At 45.8% G+C, this 20,293-nt stretch overlaps 1 protein-coding gene across 7 annotated transcripts in view; it reads left to right on the forward strand.

Moving 5' to 3' along the window:
• Nucleotides 1-5,269: 5,269 nt before the first annotated feature.
• Nucleotides 5,270-20,293, forward strand: part of LOC119163012 (uncharacterized) — a 434,320-nt gene continuing 419,296 nt past the window's right edge. For all 7 annotated transcript variants that reach the window (XM_075882725.1, XM_075882727.1, XM_037414895.2 and 4 more), the window contains exon 1: nucleotides 5,270-5,525. The gene's annotated coding sequence lies outside the window, so the exon portion shown is untranslated. The remainder of the gene's footprint in view (nucleotides 5,526-20,293) is intronic.

A 20,293-nucleotide genomic window follows, 5' to 3' on the forward strand; every position in this document is an offset into this window, starting at 1 on the left:
AGCATGACGGTACGAAGGCATGGAATTGGGTTCTGCAGCATGTTGTGACACATGTGCCACTCCAGGTCACCTTTATTACATGACATCGGAACTCACACCGAGCTTGATCTATGATTATGTACCTAATCAACGAAGAAAAAGAGCAAAGCTCCGTATTCATTATTAATGTGGCTTCAAAGACGAGATAACAGCACGATTCGCGAGCAATCGAGCGCCCGTTCTCTCTCTCTATTTCGTTGAACTGCTTGTGCCCTGAGATGCCACTTCAATTTCTTTTTGAATAAATGTAGCGATCTGGTAAGTTGTGAGCGCCAAACAAGGCGCTAACAAAAATTAGAGAGACAGGACAGGTGCTTGTGAACGTCGCGTGGAGGCATTAGTTAGCGCTCGAAATTTCCCGATAGCAATGCGCCATCTGGCAGGATTTCAAGTTTTGTTAAAATGTAGCGATGACACAGATCATGGGTTTTGTCATGTCATTTGCTACCAATTAAACAGTGGCTGCGTAATTTAGGTTACCATGAAAATTGTCGCGGCCATATTTCAAGAAAGAAGGAGGCAGAAACGCACCGTTCATGCCATACGTGATCGTTCATCACTCGTGGAAATCAATTTATTCAAGCTGTAACGTGATTGAAGAATTCTGTTACTTCTCGGCAATCAGAGAGGCTTTTAATTCTCCAGTCTCTTTATGAGATATTGCTGCCATCTTTTTCCAACAGGCTTGCAATTCTGTTGCACCGTCATAGCAACACCCATGTTTTTGATGATTTTTTTTTCATTCCCATTCAAAAACTTTTCCATTCATAGTCATTTCTGAAGCGCATAAGAACTGAATTCCTGTCGTTCGTCACCCGTCGCTGCGTTCGTCTAGTACACACTGCAAAAGGTTTGATGGCAAAGTCGTTTGCTATGTTCAAGTTCCTTGTACCCAACCTTTCGCGCTCTTTGTGCACTTCAAGGAATTCAGAAAGACTACAATACAACCCAACGAGCTGTACACCGTGCGGTCGGGACTGGTATGCATGACCCAGATATGTTGCGAGTGGTCTCGCAGTGTTCTGCCATTGTGCTTCGTTCCCTGTTCCGTGAGCTCAAGTTTAGTCGACACGTGGCGTCGTTGCAGCGTCATATTGGTGCGTGTTTCCCGTGTCTTTTCTTATACACAGTGTTCTACGAAGAAATGCCTCTGTGTAGCCGCTGGTGCCGAGGTTGCGGATTATGTTTTTGCTTCTTTCCTTCCGCAGCTGTGGTGACAATGGGTAGTTAGATTATCGGTTATTTTTTTTACTTATTTTAGTTTTCTCGTTTAGCTAGTTTTTTGTATTCTAGCCCAAGAAAGGTGATCCAGAATTTTTTTTCTCGTGGGAATGACCATAGGTATCTGCGTACATTGTTGCAGCTCCACATTTCCAAGTTGTACGACTCGGACTGCCCTGCCAAGGGCCCCTATTCTCTTTCTGCTCTAGCAGCCATGACCCTCACGTTCTTCCAAACCTTCTCCTTCTACCTACTTCTAAACTATTTTCTCCACTCTCCCCTTTCCCTTCAAGGGACTGAGCTGTGGTCTCGCAAGGAAAGATAGTGTCTTTTTCTTTTTCTTCAACCACACATTCATCCATTCATGGGAAGCTTGCATGCAGTAACTGGTTTGGAAAGCAGGTAAGGTTCGCGGAAAGTCACCTCACCTACCCTGATTTGTTCCGGGTCAACGCTCTCGAGGTGCGTCAAAAGAGGCGACAACAGGAAAGTCATACTTCGAATTCTTTAGGGCTGTTGGCTCCCCTCATCAAAAACTCTTTGGACACGCCTGACTGACTGACGGCCTAGGAAGAGCTGTCGGAAATCGAGGCAGCTTGATTTGTTCGACGTGCCACGAGACGCGCTGAATAATTAGCCGAGAGGTTGGGATTCGTCGTCAGGTATGTTTCCCATACTCTGTGGTGCTTTCAAGTCTTCCACTCCCCCAGGCCCTAGCCTGCCTAGCGCTGCAGGCCCTATTCTGCACGTGCGATGCAACGTTATTGCGCTGTGCTGTGTTGTGCGTATTATTGCATTATGACCTATGTTGTGTTTCTCTCTCGCCGTGTGACGAACTGAACGTGCATCCTTTCTATTTCCTGGGTAGAAAAGAAAGCAGTGTTTGACTTTCTCTCTCTTTCTCCCTCTCGTTTTTTTATCCTTATTCGCTGTGCCGTGCTCCCTGCTGGGCTGCAGAAATTAGGCGCCTTCTTCTAACCACTACCCCCACCATGTGGGGGACGGAGATGAAGACGGCAATTTCTTTGGACTGCCCTGGACTGAATGGACATGCAGTCTGTCCGTTTACAGTGATATGCAAGGCGGCTTTCCTATAAGGTTTATTTTCCAACCAAAAACTCTCGTTCACAGACTGCTTTTCTCCCTCTATGTGCCTTTACCTTTTCGAATTCCAGCAAATGCATGCGAGCACACGAGTACAACAAAATGTCACCTCTCCAAATTCCAGCGAAGGCACGCGAGCACAACAAGATCTCAAAAAGGTGTATGGCAAAAACAAAATGAGCGAGAAAAGCAGTCTGCGAACGAGAGGTTTTGGTTGGAAAACTAACCTTACAGAAAAGCTGCCTTGCAGATTATTGTAAACTGTCCATTGTTTTCTCCTGCAGAGAACTTTAGGAATGCCACGGCTTAAAACGCGAGCACCGAGACGCTCTGAACCAGCTCTCGAAAGCTCTCATCAAGCTTCCAAGATGCTACCATCAACATATAGTATTACGCTACCTTTAGTGTGTAAATAGTGTATATAAACGTTGCTCTTATCAGCACCGGCTACTCTGCTTGACTTCTACCTGACACTTGGCTAGCTCCTCGAATACATCACGAGCAAGAAAAATGGCACGGAGTTGTTAAGATGAAAATGTGCAACATCACATCGCTTTTATTTCGTGACCTATTCGTTCTCCGCCGCATTCGCCCGATCGTGTCCACATATAACTTTCCAGTTTTTATAGCGACGACATGCCGTTGATTGCGGTCATGTCATTGATTGTCAATTAAACAGCGGTTGCATTATTTATTTGCAAATTACTTCTTCATAAAGTACGGTGAAGTAATTTATTATTTGGCCACCTATGGAGCTTTCTAACTTGACTTACTTTTTTATCAAGACTTGAATATAATGTAAAGATTTATTTGGTTGATTTTGAGCATTACCTTCGCAACAGAAGTACATCTGTCAGCGACAATCATTCTTAACCTCTCCCAGTGCCAGTAGGTCCGTTCAAGTTACGTGATGAAAACCAGTTTGCTGGACTATGTCATATATGACATGTCGCTCAAATTTTGGTCTCTGCATTTTTGATGAATCCAGCCGCCTTTTGTAAAGTCTCTACTGGCAAGTTTTTTTTAAATTTTGTTTTGTTATTTTTAAAACTGGTGGCCTCAGACAAGTTTATTACGCCGCTTCTCACCACTAGATAGCCGTTGTTGCGCACGGCGCCTGGGCCGACGGGGGAGGGCCGCGTTCTTTTTTCATCAAACAAGTCACCGAAGGGCTGCCAGCCTGCTGTCCGCCGTGTATCGTCCATCTTAGCCGGAAGTGAGGTGGCATTCTGACAACATAATACGTCCGACGAGACGATCACAATGGTTTCTTGGTGTCACAGGTGCAGTGTGGTGGCCACGCCCTAATCAAAGATCTTGACTTGAGCGAGCGTGAGCGGCACCGTCAGAAATGGTTTGTATGTCTTGTGATTCAACAGCGCATTCTGGACCCATTCCCTGATTTAGTCAAAACGCACACTTTATAGTGAGCCACCCAGCTCATTCGTAAGAGATCTCTCGCCCTGTCTGTACAGAATGTAATAAATCCTCTGTTAAGTTTGCCGTCTTACTCCTGAGTGCACATGCGTTTTCCTTTCTGTATCTCTACACGCCCTTTCTTGCCCCTATTTCTCCACCCCCAGTGCTGGGCAGCAAACCGGATGCCAAGATATGGTTAATCCCCCAGCATTCCTCTCTTGCCATCTTACTGCCTTGGTATTTTCCTCCCGGATATCCAATGTCTTAAAAGGCCGGTACAAACAGATGAGTTAAAGAATAAAACACATGGTGAATATTTTCTGCATGTTCAGACGCTGCATATAAGTGGTTATCCTAAAAAATTATCGACTTTAACATTGCGGACAGGTGCTGATGTACCCTGAGTAGCTTCGAGCATGGACTCGACGCTTTTAATCTTCATAAAACTTCTCCCTTTCGAATTCATCTTTCGGGGTTTTATGTAGTTCTTCATCTAATGCGCTGCATTCGTGCTGCACTGCTACCACTTCATTTCTTTTGTATATAAGAACTGTTTCGGGCACAATTACAGACTGCCATTTTGGACTGATAATAATGCCGTTTTGCATCCGTATGAATATTCGAATAGTGCTATGGTGAACTCTCACGCATCAAAACGCTGGGCCATTACATTCAACGTCGTATGACCATAATCATAGCTAATTACGACACAAAAAACATCTTAAGCTTTTTAACATCTTATGCCATCTTAAGCTTTTAAGCTTAAGATGGCAATGTGTGCTGCTTCACTGTAACTGTTATATTTATTTTTGTCAATTTGTCCAATATGTCATTTCATGCAGCGGCCGCCGAACTTGTGCCGCTGTTCATAGTGGTACTCTCGGTTTCTGAAGCTGGATGAAGATAACTAAGAAGCCTGATTTTTACTGGCTACATAAAATGTGAAACGAAGCTATGAATCAAGATGAAAAAGAAGACAAATCTGTGAAAAGTCAGTGCTGGCGCATAAATGGCGTGCCTATTGCGCCGATGAAAAACGTCGGCGGCGGCGGCGGCGCGCCGATCAGTTCGCGTCGGCGGCGTGGCGAAAACTCTCGGCGGCGGCGCGCCGACCAGTCGGCGCACACCTCTAACCATAACCTTGGTCATCTTGCACAGGGTAGACAACAGAAAACATTCTTACTTCGCTAATACTAGACAATGTTTAGGTGGCTTTTTAGTTTCATGCGTTTTAGGACTGCATTGTCTAAAGGTGCAGAAGACAGTGTCAACAGGAGCCATACTGCACATAGAAATATTAGTTTCAACAAAATTAGTGTTTATTGTTTGACAATTATACATTTTTGTGTAAAAACATTAAAACAACATTTTGTGTAAACAGCATAGCGGTAGGTATTACCAAGCGCAGCGTCCTTGCAAGTAGCTCTGAGAACCCCGCGCAGTTATGGCCGCCATTTGTGTATTGCGAATATTTGAGTGTGTGTATCGCGAGTGTCTGGAGTGCTAAGGTGCTCGCATATTCACGGCTTTGGAGGTGTGCGTGCGTGATCGTTCACCTAAAGGATACATACGAGCTACTGAACCGTCGGCGCGAGCTACCGACTCCTCCTTCTGTGTAACCCAGTGGATGCTCCTCGTTAAACCGAACATACATCAGGAGCAGATCCACTTGCGGAGATATTTTCGCGCAACCCGTGCGCGAGATATGCTCCCACCGTAGTTAGCGGCTCGTCAGAACTCAGGTAAGCACACCTGGCGACGCCTGTGTTCGAGACGCTTGTCGCAGGCCTCGCGTGAACGGTGTCGATGGTGCCGCGTTCAGATTAGTTTTTTCGGCGACGTGTGGGCGTCGTGGAGTGCTTAGAATGCTTGCGGGGACGTCGCCGAGCAGGCCAAGTTGGATGAGGCCACCTGTGCCTGCGCTGCGCTGTCACGAGGGCATTTTCTTTTGCGAACGGACTTACACGTCTGACACGTCTGTGAAGGAGCTGCTTTACGGACAGCGCAGTCGATGGCCTTGTGGTTCTACTGTTTCATCACCGTGTCGTAGGCTTAAAGTAGCGCATATTTTTGCTTTGCGTTAAAAACGAACGTCGTTGTGTGGCCAGCAATCGTACCTAGAGCGTTCGTCAACCTTTTCGTACTGCTTGCACTGACTACCGTATAACGGAGACGACCATTTCTTGGCGCACTAGAGATGAGGCCCGATGGATCTAAGGGAACTTCGCGACGCGGTTCGAGAAATTCGTACCAGAGTCTAAAGAACGCCATTGTGTCGTCGCGTCATTTCGGGATCCATAGCCTCCGTAAGCATCTTGCTTATCGTGTGCATGCTGTGCGTCTAAATGTTCGTGTCGTCCGAAGGTGTGTGTTACTCAGTCAATCGACCCGCGTCGACGTCTGCAGCTTTTCAAGGGTGCTCGCTCGTCAGGGTGCCGCCATATTTGACGTATCCTCGGGAAAAGGTGCGCTCGCTTCTCCCCGGAAGCGAGGGAGGAATGTCTGTGGCGCCATCTCTGCCCAGTTTTCCTTTCTCCAGAAGGCACCGTCATACGCCCAATGAGTCGACAGAAAAAGAGGTAATTTGGAAGGAATACCTGGCCCAAAAAAGAAAAGTAAAGGAAATGGCCGCAAAAAAGATAGACCAGAAATTCCAAAAAGAAGAAGAAAACCTACATAAGGATCGTAACCATTACAGTCAGAAGTTTTGGGCATACATAAGGACACTGGAACCAAAGGACACCCTTCAGGAAGATCCACTCATACTACTTACTGAAAATAGCATTCCTCTACATACCAAAGAAGAAATTGAACAGCACATAACTAAACATTTTAAAAATATGCAAACCAATCCAGTAGATCCACCACCCCAGATCAGCAGTAGAAAAAAGGACAAGACCAGCACACCTGAAGAAGAAAAGCTGACTGGACCAATTTCTAAACTAGAACTAAAGAGACGCATAAATGATCTAAAAAACCAGAAAGCAACAGGACTCGATGATATACCCAACGAATTCCTGAAAGCATTCAAAACAGAGGCAAAGGAAATGCTACGCGGCTGCCTCAACGACATTCTGGCAAGCAGAAAAATACCAAGAACTTGGAAAGAAAGCCGGGTAAAGCTGATTCACAAGGGAAAGGGAAAGGAAACAAGTGACATTGGGGCGTATCGCCCCATAACAATACTGAGTAGCATTCTGAAACTCTTCAATACAATCCTGAATCGCAGGCTACAAAACCACTGTGAAAAAACCTTAATCTTGTCAGAATCGCAAAATGGATTTCGCCCAAACAGACGGACAAGTGACCATATCTTTACCCTAACCCAGGCAATAGAAATGAAAAACAGAGACAAATCTCAACTATACCTGGCATACCTGGATCTACAACAAGCATATGACTCAGTGCCGCACTCACGACTGTGGGAGAAGCTAGAAAAAATTAATATTGAGGAAGACTTCATCAAATTACTAAAAGCACTATATGCAGAGTGTACGGCAGTGTATGAACTGGGCAAATATAAATCTAGACAGGTGCAACAAAATATTGGACTCAAACAAGGGTGCCCACTATCGCCAACATTATTCAATATTTACATTAACAGCCTACTAGAACAAGTAAATAGAGAAGGACCAGGGCTACGTCTTTCCACCGTAACAACTGAGCGCCAAGAAATCTACACTAAAATTTCATGCTTGGCATTTGCCGATGACATCGTATTATTGGCTGAATCCCCAGCGGACCTGCAACATCTCCTCGACATATGCTCTCGCGTAGCCCACGAAGATTGCCTCACATTCAACACTGACAAAACACAATGGATGGGCATAAACATTGATGACAAAGACATAACATTCACCATCCAAGGCAACACCATCAAGAAAACAGCAACATACAGATATTTAGGCATAACAATATCAGACCAAAAGAATTACCTTGACAAACACCAAGAATTACTCCTAAAACAATCCAACCGCCTAAAAGGTAGGGTGTGGCACCTGTCACGGCATTCCTACAACCCCTACAGGGTAGGCCGCACACTTTGGAAGACTCTTGCCGTGCCTGCAATAACCTACGCAGGTGACACATTGGCGTACTCTACCCAAACAGTGCGATGTTTGGACCGCCACCAAAATGAACTGGGGCGCTGGCTACTGGGAGGCAGCTTTGCAACAGCAAACGCAGCAGTAACAGGGGAGTTGGCCTGGTCAACTTTCGAAGCACGCGAAGCAAGGTCAAAAATACAATATGCGGGCCGGCTAAAGTTTCTACCAGAAACAAATTACAGCCAGCGCATATACCTACACCTTCGATACAGGGGCATAAAAACACAGTGGATGAAACGACTGGCTTCTCTGGAAAATAAATTCGGCCATAACACAAAACTGGAAGAAGCAAAATCGGAACGAGAATGGCGTATAATAACAAAAAACACTATAACCGAAGCCAGCACAGAGATGTGGCGCACGTCGGCGGCAAAGAAAAGGAGCCTACAGTTATACCTCGAATACAAGCAGGCTCCAGACCGTGAGCCATTTTACAGGGGCGACCGGGAAAGCGCCCTCCTGTTCCAAGCCAGGACGGGGTCACTGCCCACGCGGAAGCGGCATTGGGAACTGTTCGACACGGACCCGTCGTGCCGCCTATGCGGGGCCACGGAAGAAACCATCCAACATATCCTGATGGATTGCCCGCGACTCGGAGCGAGGGACCTACCCAAGATAAACCTGGCGGAATATCTGGGTCTCCCAGATGATCCCGTCGACACCCGAGTCGAACACACCGAGAGTGCCAAGCGACGTCTAAAACTCTGGGACAGACTGTGCTGGCAGGTGGACAAACACCCCGACAGTGTCCAGCGCAACGAAGGGCCGACAGAAAATATCTAAACGACGCCGACGCCACTGGATAGACTTGGCCGAGGGCACGTTTCCCCTGGTGGCGAAACTGGCAATTTACTACCAGACCTTTCTTTCTTCGAACAGTAAAGTGGAAAACGTGTGAGTGCGTGTTCGCGTGAAGTGCGTGTAAAACACAAAATGTTTTTTTTTTTTTTTTTTGACGGTGGCGCGGCAAGCGCCTGACTGGTGATGTGTGTGTGCGTGTGTATGGATGTGCGTTGAAGCGCACAACTTTGTCCTGTGGCGCTGCTGGCGCCTGCCCTGTGCCAAAAGGGATTAGGAGCACCTACTTACTTACTTACTTCTCTTCGGTGCCGTCGTTCAAGTCAGTCCGGCTTTGGCGGCGAAATGCACAAAAGGAGTTGCATCCTATTCTGGTCGAGACGTTTTTTTTTTCCTTCGTAGCATCGGATCATCTCTCGGTACTAGTGCCTCGGCTTCTTTGCTGTCGCGTGGGTTTCGCTTTCGGCAGCTTTGTTGCTCAAGGCTGTACAATCGGCGTCCGATGAAGCACGAACTGCGGCGCGTGTGCATTACAGAAGGTGCACCTTCCAGTAATCACTCTAGACAGGTCCGGTCTGGTAGTACTGCGCGATTTCCTTGGAGCCCAATTTTTTCGCCGCTGTTCTAGTGTTTACATACGAAACTAAGGTAACAAAAATGAAAAAAAAAAGTGAAATGAACAAATGGATGGAAGTATCCGGCTGTGCCCTTTAGATCGGGCGGCGGCTCCCGCCATCTAGCCATAAAGTACTATCTCTATGTCTTGAAGAACGGAATTTCACTCGCACCTTCATGGTAGCCACCAATCAATTAGCCTCCTCCTGGTTATTTCTATCCGTTTGAAGTCTATTTTGCCTTCACTGTCCCTAAACCCCAATGCTTTTGAACAACTTCCCGCTACCATCTTGGACTGTTGGGTGGAGCTCGTCATAGAACATTATCAAATGTTCAGTCGTATCCTCCTCCTCTGCACACGCGCTACATAATGTGTCTGTGCCTTCGTATCTGGCTCGGTACATTTTGGTTCACTATACTCCCATTCTGGCCTCAAACAGCAGAGAACCATAGAGTTAATATGCAGACTCTAGAGGAAAAGCTACTCATAGTACAGTGAACTAGATAGGGGTAGTGGGATGAGGGCGATCCTCTTGGTGAGGCCGTTTTCACGGAAACCACTAGGCAGCGCCTTTCTCCTCTCTGCTGTTTGAGGCCAGGACAGGAGTATTGCGAACCAAGACATATCGGGCCAAATACGAAAGGGTAGACACGGTATGCAGTGCATGCAGAGAGGAGGAGGAAACTGCCGAACACTTGATAATGTTCTTTAACGGGCTTCACCCTATAGTTCAGGATGATGGCAAAGTTTTTTACAACACTGGGGTTTAGAGACAGGGAGAGCAAAATAGACTTTAAGCGAGTAGCATTAACTAGAAGGAGGTTATCTGATTGGTGGCTAAAGTCAAGGCACGAGTGAAAATTAAACCATTCACTGCAAAGTACCAGTCCTATACTTCACTATTCAAAGGGGAAAAAGATAAATCTAGATGTTGGTTCACTAAGTATTATGGCTTGGTGGCGCTATCCTCCGCCCTATCTAAAGGGTACAGCCGCATCAATCCGTAAATCCATCCATCTTGAAACGCGCCGCAGTGGGCGCTTGTTTGCCGCACTTTCAAATGACGAGTGCGATACGTTTAACGCCGACACTAGACCTCTGATTGCCTAAATTGTAAACTGAGTCAACAGATAGAGAACAAGTACTTTTGTCCTGAAAGCTCGAAGACGTGAGATTTCAAAGACAAACCTGTCAGGGAGGAAGTTTTTGAAACTACGCGTGGCTACTCACACAGAACGGAATGCGGCCCTGCGCAGCCAAAGCTGTGCTCGCAAAAAAAAAAAAAAAAAAAAAAAGAGATAGAAAAAGAACGGAACAGTGAGAGATAAACAAATAAAAAAATGGATCAAACCATTTTAATTTACTCAAGGACACTCTTTAAAAGCTATATGTGCAAACACAAACCCAGGCTTTTAAGTAATTTCGCTGAGCTTTTTTTTTTTTGCTCTCTGTCCAAGTGCAAATGCGTGATAGCACAGACGAAATAATTCTCGTGTTTATTTCTTCCTTGTGAGTGTCCCATAGAATATCATTTAAGCAGAGGAAGTTTTTCTTCACGAGAGCCACAATGTTACGAAATAATGCTCTTTCTGTGTAGCTTCGAAAGAATGGAGCACATGTTTTGGCATAAATCGGGGCTGGGCAGAGACATTCGTAAAAGTATCCTGAAAGTACAAATATCTGAATACAGGTGTTTCAAACGTAAAAATGCAAGTAGTGAACATTATTTATAGAAGACATAATATATTATGAAGATAATTTTGCAAAAAAATGTGCTGCAGATAATTAAAATGCAATTGAGTCTGCTGTATCGCTCGACTCAGTAACAAACACCACTGATGAGAGGTAAAGTATGCTCTTATTTATTACGCACATGATCGACCTGTTTTGCTAGGAATGCTTACACAAATTACATCAAAGTAAGAGCAGCTTATAAAATAGACTATCAGTAGACAGAGCACAGGTTCAGTTTCAATTCAAGACTAATGATATGGAAAAGGCTGTCTATTCTTGTAGGTGAACACAACTTTGTGTTATACCAAAATTGTCCCCAAAAATAAAATTGTGCTTCACCGGCCTTGAGCAAAATCCAAGATCATCAGCACTGCCTCCTCGATGCTGCCGTCAGTTGCATCAAACCCTTAACCACATAGAATATTCTGTGCGTGTGGGGGATTCTTCGCTGATTTCTATGTGTCGCCGACTGGTGGGGCGCTTTTGACTAGCTAAGCGCGTACAAGCTTTTCTCTCGATATTAGGTACACATAGGCGGCTCAGTTCCGACAAAAGAGTAGCGAGATAACCATGTCTTTGTAGTATAGATACATTCGATACAAAGGAAAAGTATTTCACTATTGCTATACAAGTACGTTTTTCAAATGTATCTCGATTTAGGAACTCGGAAGTATCTCTGAGATACTAGTGAATCGCGATACCGCCCAGCCCAGTACTGCAAATCTTGGGAAGGTAAAAACGACCACCCCAGTCATTCAGTGTAGTCAGATGGCAGCAGTTTCATTCTGTTATACCCAGTTTTACAACCTTGCGCAAGATAATAATTCTTCCGCCGAGGTTTTTCTATTTAACTCAGCGTTACCACCACCAAAAATACCACGCACAAGCAACTACAATCTTCAGTGCCTGCTGTCAAACGCACGTTGCTGGGCTGAGGCTTCAGGAGAAAGGCACAGTGGTGCCACCACACCACACACGTAGATTTCCGATTGTTTCGCCTCGCCACCGCTCCTTGCTTTCGCTCTCCGCTCGTCCCACTACCCCTATCTAGTTCACTATACCCGTAGGGCCCATGCAATAAAACTTACACTTGGGTGCCCATTTGATGGAACAGTGCTCAGCTTTCAGGTGATGTACGCTCGCACTTGCCACTGCATGCTGCAAAAAAATGTGCATTTTTTCCTATATTATGGATCTTTGTTGCATCACAGTTAGTGACTCACACATAAAGTCGAGTTGTTGGCTCATGACAACAAAAAACACGCACGATGAGGCGCAAGTAAGTGGGCAGAAACGGGGGCAAGCCGCACGGCCCCATCCCGTTTTAAAAGTTGATATGGTACAAAGATAGTGGCGTCATCTAGTAATGAATCCTGCAAACGTTTTTTTCAGCGTGCAGCAAATTACATCAATGACCACTGCATCTTGCATAATAGTAGTTGATATAAACATCACACAATTTCGGTTTGTGTATAATGCGGGTGCACACTTGTTTATGATTTACACCGAGAGCATCGGACTGTTTCAAACCGATATATTTAGCACTTCTTTCAAGTATGGTAATGGCAACAACCGCAACATTCCAAGAGGTCAGTGCTTTGGCGGTTATAGCTTTTCTGGCCCAACTTCTGCTCTAGAGTTTGTATAGTAGCTCTATGCAAAAAAAACTGCCTCTATAATTACCATAAATATTTTCGTTTGCAATTTCCTGCAAGAAAGTTTGGTAGGTCTCCAGTGATGCTTTCGTATGCATTCAAATCTTTCACATGTCTCTTTCCGTTTCCTTCACCTGCTTCTTAACTGATGTTTCCTTTTGGCTTGGTATTCTGCTGTTGTCTAAATACTTGCTCGACAATTTTTGAGTTCGCTTCCTCCATTTAGTAACAACATTCTTTTTATACAAGTAGCTGAAAACTTTCCGAGTGCAACGCTCCTCTCCCATTTTTCTCACTCCTCAAAATCTATCTTGCTACTAGCTTCCCTGCACTCAAATGATGTCCGTCTCATGTCACCCTATACACCCTGATTTGTGGTATTTCTGTGTGCTCCCAAAGCAAGTCTATCTATGCCATGTTGTTTAATATCCAATCTTGCTTGTATCTCTGATTTCATGCACATGACCGCATTGCTGAACGTCAAACCCGGGACCATGACAGCTTTCCAAATCTCTCTCACAGCAGCATACCTATTGTAGTTCCACAGTGCCCTATTTTTCATTACAGCTTCATTCCTGTTACCCTGAGTCATTACGGATCTTTCGTGCTCCCCTAGGTACTCAGCCCCATTATTTATCTATATGCCCAGATATTTGTATTTAACCACAATCTCTAGTGTGACTTCCTGTATCTTATGCTCACTGTATTCATTATCATTAAAAATCATGATTGCTGATTTTTCCCTACTGAACTTCAAATTTAACCTATCTTTCATTACCGCAGATGTCTATGAATCTCTGCACATCTTCCTTGTTGTCGGCTATTAATACTATATCATCTGCATACATCAAAGCTGGTAATGACTGTTCAATGTGTTTTCCTTGCTTGGCAAAAGAGAGGCTGAAGCAGAGTCGACGCCCCTCTAATTTGGCTTCTAGTCCTTGTAAATATAGCATAAATAATAAAGGTGACAAGGGACATCCTTGTTGAAGCCCAAAAGCACCTGGCACGTCCACACCGGCCTCTATCAGAACTAGAACACAAGCATAACTTGCATGTGATGTCACAGACAGGTTCTCTGCACTGGGTACGGCGGCTACCGTAATTTTCCATCTCATTAAAGTGTGTCAGTACAGGGGAGGACAGGGAGTTGTTTACCTCTCGCATTCTTTTGTGCTCTGCCCGCTCTCTTCTGTTCACCAGCTATGCCAAGGGGGAAAACGTAGAATTTGAGGAGACACCGGCACTAATCCCAGGTCACCGTTTCTTGCGCTGCGCAGTATCAAAACAGGCTGGTACCTGAAGATGATGACCAAAGTGACGTCAATGCATGTTATGTAATGTAAACGGGACTGTTGGTGGTGATGAATAGATGGAGGGCTAATGCTTGGGCCACCCGTTCAGATGTTCACGCTTCATTTGATGCGGCTAGCACACCCGCAACAAGCTGCCTGCTGTGTATGCTACGTTTGAGGCTGCCTCCTACAGCGCTAGTTTACCGTGCACAGCACCTGCAACGTGTACTGCACCTGAGCGTTAACAGGATTGCCTGATGATGTAGCCAAATAATTGCTTGTTGTGCCATGTGAATTATTAGTGTCCTGGGGCAAGGCATAGAGTTCCCTTATTTTCCGGCCTATAAGTTACACCCTTCTCAAAATGGAAGTTTTTTCGGAAAAAAACATGTATAAGTTGCACCTGCTTATCCGGCGAACGAGTGTCGCATCGTGAGAAAGCATTGTGAAAATGCATGCTTGAGATGGACGCCGCTTTGGCAAGTTTCGAGCTGTTGGCAGACTCGTGCGAGCCCCTTTCAACAAACATGAAAGCAATATTTCCAGTCAAAAATATTTTATTATTCCGATGAATCAAAACCATCGAAGTCTTCTTCCTCCTAGATGCTCACAAACAGTGCAGCTATTTCAAGTTGTAGCTCTGCTGGCCCGTCACTGTCGTCCTCCGACTCGCTCGAATGAGACTCAACATCGGCCACGCAGGGGATCAACCCGGCCTTGCGAAAGCCCGCCAAAATTGTCTTGTCGGAAATGGAATGCCAGGCTTCACTCACCCATTTCACCACTTTGCCGAACTCAACGCGTCTCATGCGATCTGTTTAAGTGAAGCTATGCTCTCCCTCCGACATCCATGACTCCCACAAACCTCGCAGAACGGTCTTGAAGTTGCGGTTGACAGATAAGTCGAGCGGCTGAAGCAACTTGGTCATGCCGCCGGGAATGATTGCAGGCACACAATGCTTCGAACTGATCTTTTTTTTTTACGACGTCGGTGATATGAGCCTGCATACTGTCCATCACCAGCATTCCTGGCTGGTGATGGACAGCGGTCAAGCCACACACCCGTCGTTTCATCGTACATCCAACTCTTCGCATTCGCCTGAACCACCACTGTAGGAGGGAAAACATTCTTCGGCAAGGTTTTCCGCTTAAATATCAGCATGGGAGGCAACATGGTGCCATCTGCGCAGCAGGTGAGCACGACGGTGAAGTGAGACTTTTCGTGGCCAGTTGTCCTCTCGTTCACATTTTTTTGGCTTTTCTCGGCTATACTTCTCCCGAGGAGAATGTCGAAGGTCAACAGCACTTCATCCATGTTGACAGTGTGGCTCGCGCTGACGTTCTTCTTCCCAATATCCTCCCTCACGATTGAGCTGAAGGTTTCCAGCTTCGCTTGGAAGTCGTAAAATAGCTTCTGGCTCACTGTAGTCCGGGCTCGCATGACTAGCTGATTCCGCCGCATAAAGCGGAAACACCACGACGGACCATCACTGAATCCCTCAGTGAGTCTCCACTGCCAGAGCCTTCACCTTCAGGTGCAGCTGCACTTTAGACAGGCCTCTTCCTTCGGCTCGCTGTTGTAGCACCCATGTTCGCAGGCTTTTCTCAAGGTCCGACTAGTGTGCCTTCTTGCCGCGGTTGGCCTTCTTTGTAGACTTCATTGTCTGGAGGACGCTGTGAGCCTTGCGCCAGTCCCGAATTACTTTTTCGTGACTTTTTCGGTGACATCGAATTCTCTCCCTGCAGGACGATTTCCATGTTCTTCTGCAAATTCAACTGCATGCAGCTTGAAGTTCGCATCGAAACTTCGCCAACATTGCTTTCCATGTGGCGCCATGGTTAGCAAAGATGCTGCGACAACGCCACTACGCCTTTGCTATGATGCACAATATCAGCTACCGCGACTGCTATGGCGGGCGGAAGTGACGGTAAACGAAGCGGCTCTAGCGGCTCTTGCCTGAAATGCAAACTTTCCTTCAATTATCTATAATTTTAAATACCTCTACTTTTTTCGCCCCCTCAATAATCATTTATTTTCTGTGCAAAACTATATATATTTCTAGGGAGTAATTTACCCCTCTTTTTATTTTCTTCTGAAATGGGGTTTTCGTGCACGAAAAAAGGGGGGGGGGGGGGCGGCGAATGGCCCGATGTGGAAAGCAGGGCCGTAATATCAGGCCGCCAAATCCACGTCATCTGATCCGATTTTGACTGTATATAAGTCGCACTGTTGTCTAAGTCGCACAGACATAAAAATTAAAAAAAAAATGCTACTTATACACACAAAAAAGGTAGACACTAGAGGAAGCTCTGGTGCTAGTGTCTATGGGAGCTGCAACGTATGGCGCTTCAGCAGGCATAAAAGTGATGGGTAATACACTGATTTCTATAATCTTCATTCTCCTAGGTCGGTTTGACTTTGCATGGCGTGGAGGCCTTTTTCACAAAACAAAAATCAGCAAATGTTCATCAGTTGCCCTTCTATACCATAATCATTTAGCCTCATCATTCCAAATCGGCTCGTGAAGCTCACAACCGTCTATTTTTCCATTGAAAAGAAAACCAAAGCGTAACAATAAATGAAGCCACAAGTATGTTCAAAACCTGCAAGCACGAAGACTAGGCAAATCTCTGTACTACCCATAATTCCCATGGTTGCTGAACAATCGCAGCCATAGTACCCTCTAGTTAGTTTTAGAGAACTCTATGGGACAAGGTTTTGTTTGGTGCTGCAGAAGTCAGTTGCCAGAATTGGGGGCCCGTGTTGCCAGACTGACGCCAAATCTGGCAGCTATATTTTCTCTTACAGCTCCAGCTTTTCTGCAATGTTTCCCATCTGCTCTCGCAGTTTTTTAAGTGTACGTAGTGTGCACATGTTACTAGGGCACCAGTAACCTTCGTGCCATTTCAGGGTTCTCGGTATGGAGGTACTCTATACTTGGGCTGCAAATATGTATGGCAGCGCTGCCTACACTGTGCGCAGACTTTTGTGACGCCATACAGTTGCACAAGTAAATCCGTCATTGTGCGTGTGTTTCCCACATTTTAGACACCATTGAGTCCGAATGTGTTGATTCCCTAATTTCGAGGCACGATCGAGTCTCATCTATCAGTTGTAGAACTGAATGTACAGTGAGGAAAAGGGTTCAGACCTTTGCAACACACAGGTGCCGCTGAGTGAAATGGACGATGTCAACAGACCGCACATGCCCAACAGATTACACAGCAGCCATACAGAAATCCAGAACTGGGTGGGTAAATACCCCCCAAGCCTGGCAACCAACTTACGCGACACCAAACAGAACCTTGCCCTTATTGGAATCAAATATTTACGTATTTAGAAAGCACATTTTTTGTACATCCGATGCATCTGGCACGATGGCTACCACCATGTATTTATCCATTTGTGTAGCCTCTCCTTGGTTGTTGATGTCACGTTTGCCGTGTCGCTGGTGGCACCGCCGGCGCAGTTGGTGAATCGCAGGGCCGTCAAGAGGTCTTTCCCCTCTGCTTGACAGGGAGAGTGCGGTGCAGGGAGAGATGTTTGATATCCTCCTCTTTGGCCAAATACATCCTGCACACTGCTGCGGTCAACTCTGGAAATGTTTTATAGTGACGGTGGTATTCTTACGTCTGCATGCAGGGCACCAACTCTTGCTTCAATGAGCAAGGTGGCGTCGATACAATTATCAGAAAATCACTTGACAGCAGTGATGCTATTGTGGGTCCTGTACATGCTCAGTGTGAATTTTCGCATCATTGCACAATTTCACTGCACCGTCTCCTCTTCCTGTTCTTGAGCCTGTACAGCTTCCTTCTACTTGCGCACCATGTCCTTTGACAGGGTTCGCATAAAAGCTGAACTTCGGTGCAAGGTTTGCCGATGCTTGAACCACTCGGTTCTAGTGCCCTTCAAGCCTATGAGTGTGGCTTCGTGCCATCAAGTGGTGATGCAATAATCAATATTGGTCGACATAACACTTAAGGAAAGGCGTCCAGGCATGAGACAAGCCCAGCTTTTCTGAAGAGGACGAGCAGTCGTTCGCACTGTTGGGCAGACCTAGTGAACTAGTGACGCAGAGACGACAAAGGGCTTACTGCCAATTGAATGTTTATCGTTTGCTGTTACAGACCAAAGATATTAATAATAAAAAAATTGTGACATATTCATAAAGTGAATAGTGGAGCAGTGGACTGCTCCACTATTCACTTCATGCCCCCGTGTAGCACTGCCCCCGTGTAGCAGTGGACTGGAATGGCCTTCCCTGTGACGTTCCAGCCATCACGTGTCCATCAACATTTAAAGAGGAGGTCACCGTGCACATTTCCATTTGAAAACCTTTGTACATCTACCTGTAACCCACCCCTTATATAATACTTCCTACATGGGGGTCTTTAAGGTATTAAAGTGAAGTCAAGTGAAGTGAATAATGGTGAGTGGGAGAAGCAGTGGAATCGTTTGGTGTTACCATAAATAACCGTGACATTGACCACTCACGCATGTAGATGAGTTTACAAAGCATTGCACAGTTATATACAGTGTTCATTGGTCATAAAAAATCAACATGTCTGCACAGTGCAAGAAAACGAGAATGTAGAAAGGACACAACACAGGCGCTTACTTCAAAAAAGTTTTACTAGCAAAAACGCTGGAAATATATACACATGATAGGAAGCAGCACACCCCAGTACAATCGTGCAACCCATTGTTTTACAACCAAAACTCTGTGCCGAGGTGTGCTGTTAACAAGATATCGAGTGTCTGGTTGTAACGCAACAGGTGTGCTGTGGTGGGTGCTGCTTGCTTATCATACATACCCAAGCATCTGTTTTCAATATGGTCATAAAGGGTATGCTGTGTTGAGTTGTGAACTTTGTTTTATCTTCACTGTTACGGATTTTGTGGTATCAGGCTGTTGGTTGTTTTCATTCATAGAAAATGGGTTGGCGAGCATCTCGAGAAGTCATATACTGCACAAGGCAGTCTTCCGTGATCGTCGTGACGTATAGTGGGCACCTTGCTTGTGCTGCGCTGTGTTGGCTGAGAGAAAGTGCATGGTCTGGAACAGACTTGTTCATGGTCATCACAGGGGTGGAACAGCTGCACCAACAGAGGACGAACCTCCTCTGTTGCACCAAATTAAGTTATCAGCGCTGTACTGCGCCAGACGATCCGAATTTAGCCGCAAGGGGTAACAGTCATCAAGCCCCATGTCCAGAAACGTTTCGGTTTGTTGTTATAGTTTCGCTTTCGTCAAGGCTGTGATGGCTCAAGCAGCGGCTGTTAACATCAATTCTGAGGGCATGGTCGCGATCCCTGGTGCGCTCTCTAACTCGGCGACATATACACTAACTCTAGTAGAAGTGTATGCAAGTCACCCTCTCACGGCTGCCGAGCTAGTGCACACATCAGCGCGCATGGTTCCTGGACCCTTCCACCAACTGTGCTATTAACGATGATGAGACTGCCTGGCATGGCCGTATTCTCTTACACGAACATTTTGTAGAGTTACGCGATATCAAAACCAAAAAAAAGGTTAGCTGCCAGCTTTCATAAAACATTACAATTTGTTGCCATCGCATTCATTGCTTCGTGGTCGCGGTGGAACTTGTTCTTTAACTCAATAGCAGCGTTCAAAAAAGAAAGAAAAGGTGCTCAAAAGAAGTGGGGGTGGTGTCCTATTCCTGAAACATGTGAAGACAGGTGCACAAGACTGCTCAGAGGGTGCGCTCACATATTCTCGCTTATCGACTCTGCAGTTGATGCTCGCGCATTCAGATTTAAGAAATGTGTGGCTGTGCAAAGCTAAAAAAGTTACAGCTTAATCGCAAGAGCAAAGCAATAATTGCGGTAGCGATGAGTTTGGGATCCGATCTCGCGAAACCCTAGAAAATGCTGGTGGGAGGGAGCATGGTCACTCCAGGTTGAGCAACAGTTTTTGCCCAGTCTTTTCGCGAAAAGAGCGCAGCGCCTTAAAGGTATAGTTACTGCGTATGCTACTTTTAATCTAAAGCGGACATATACAGTAACTCTAGTAGAAGTGTATGTGAGTGCACACACCAGCGATCACGACTGCGCCAGCAGAAGCAACACCCCCCTCCCTTCACCCTTCCCAACGGCGCAGTTCCTCTCTGCTTCGATGGCAGGCCTCCCGAGCGCGATGATGTTATCGCATGCCCCCTCCCAGTAATACGCCTGTCACACAGCACGTGTAATGTCATTCGCAGGGAATGACATTCATAACCAATGTCATTGCGATCTTACATTCATAGTCTAAATGGCCATGTAAAATGACTTTCTCAATT

The sequence above is a fragment of the Rhipicephalus microplus genome, unplaced genomic scaffold (genome assembly GCF_043290135.1).
Source record: "Rhipicephalus microplus isolate Deutch F79 unplaced genomic scaffold, USDA_Rmic scaffold_13, whole genome shotgun sequence".
NCBI lineage: Eukaryota > Metazoa > Arthropoda > Arachnida > Ixodida > Ixodidae > Rhipicephalus > Rhipicephalus microplus.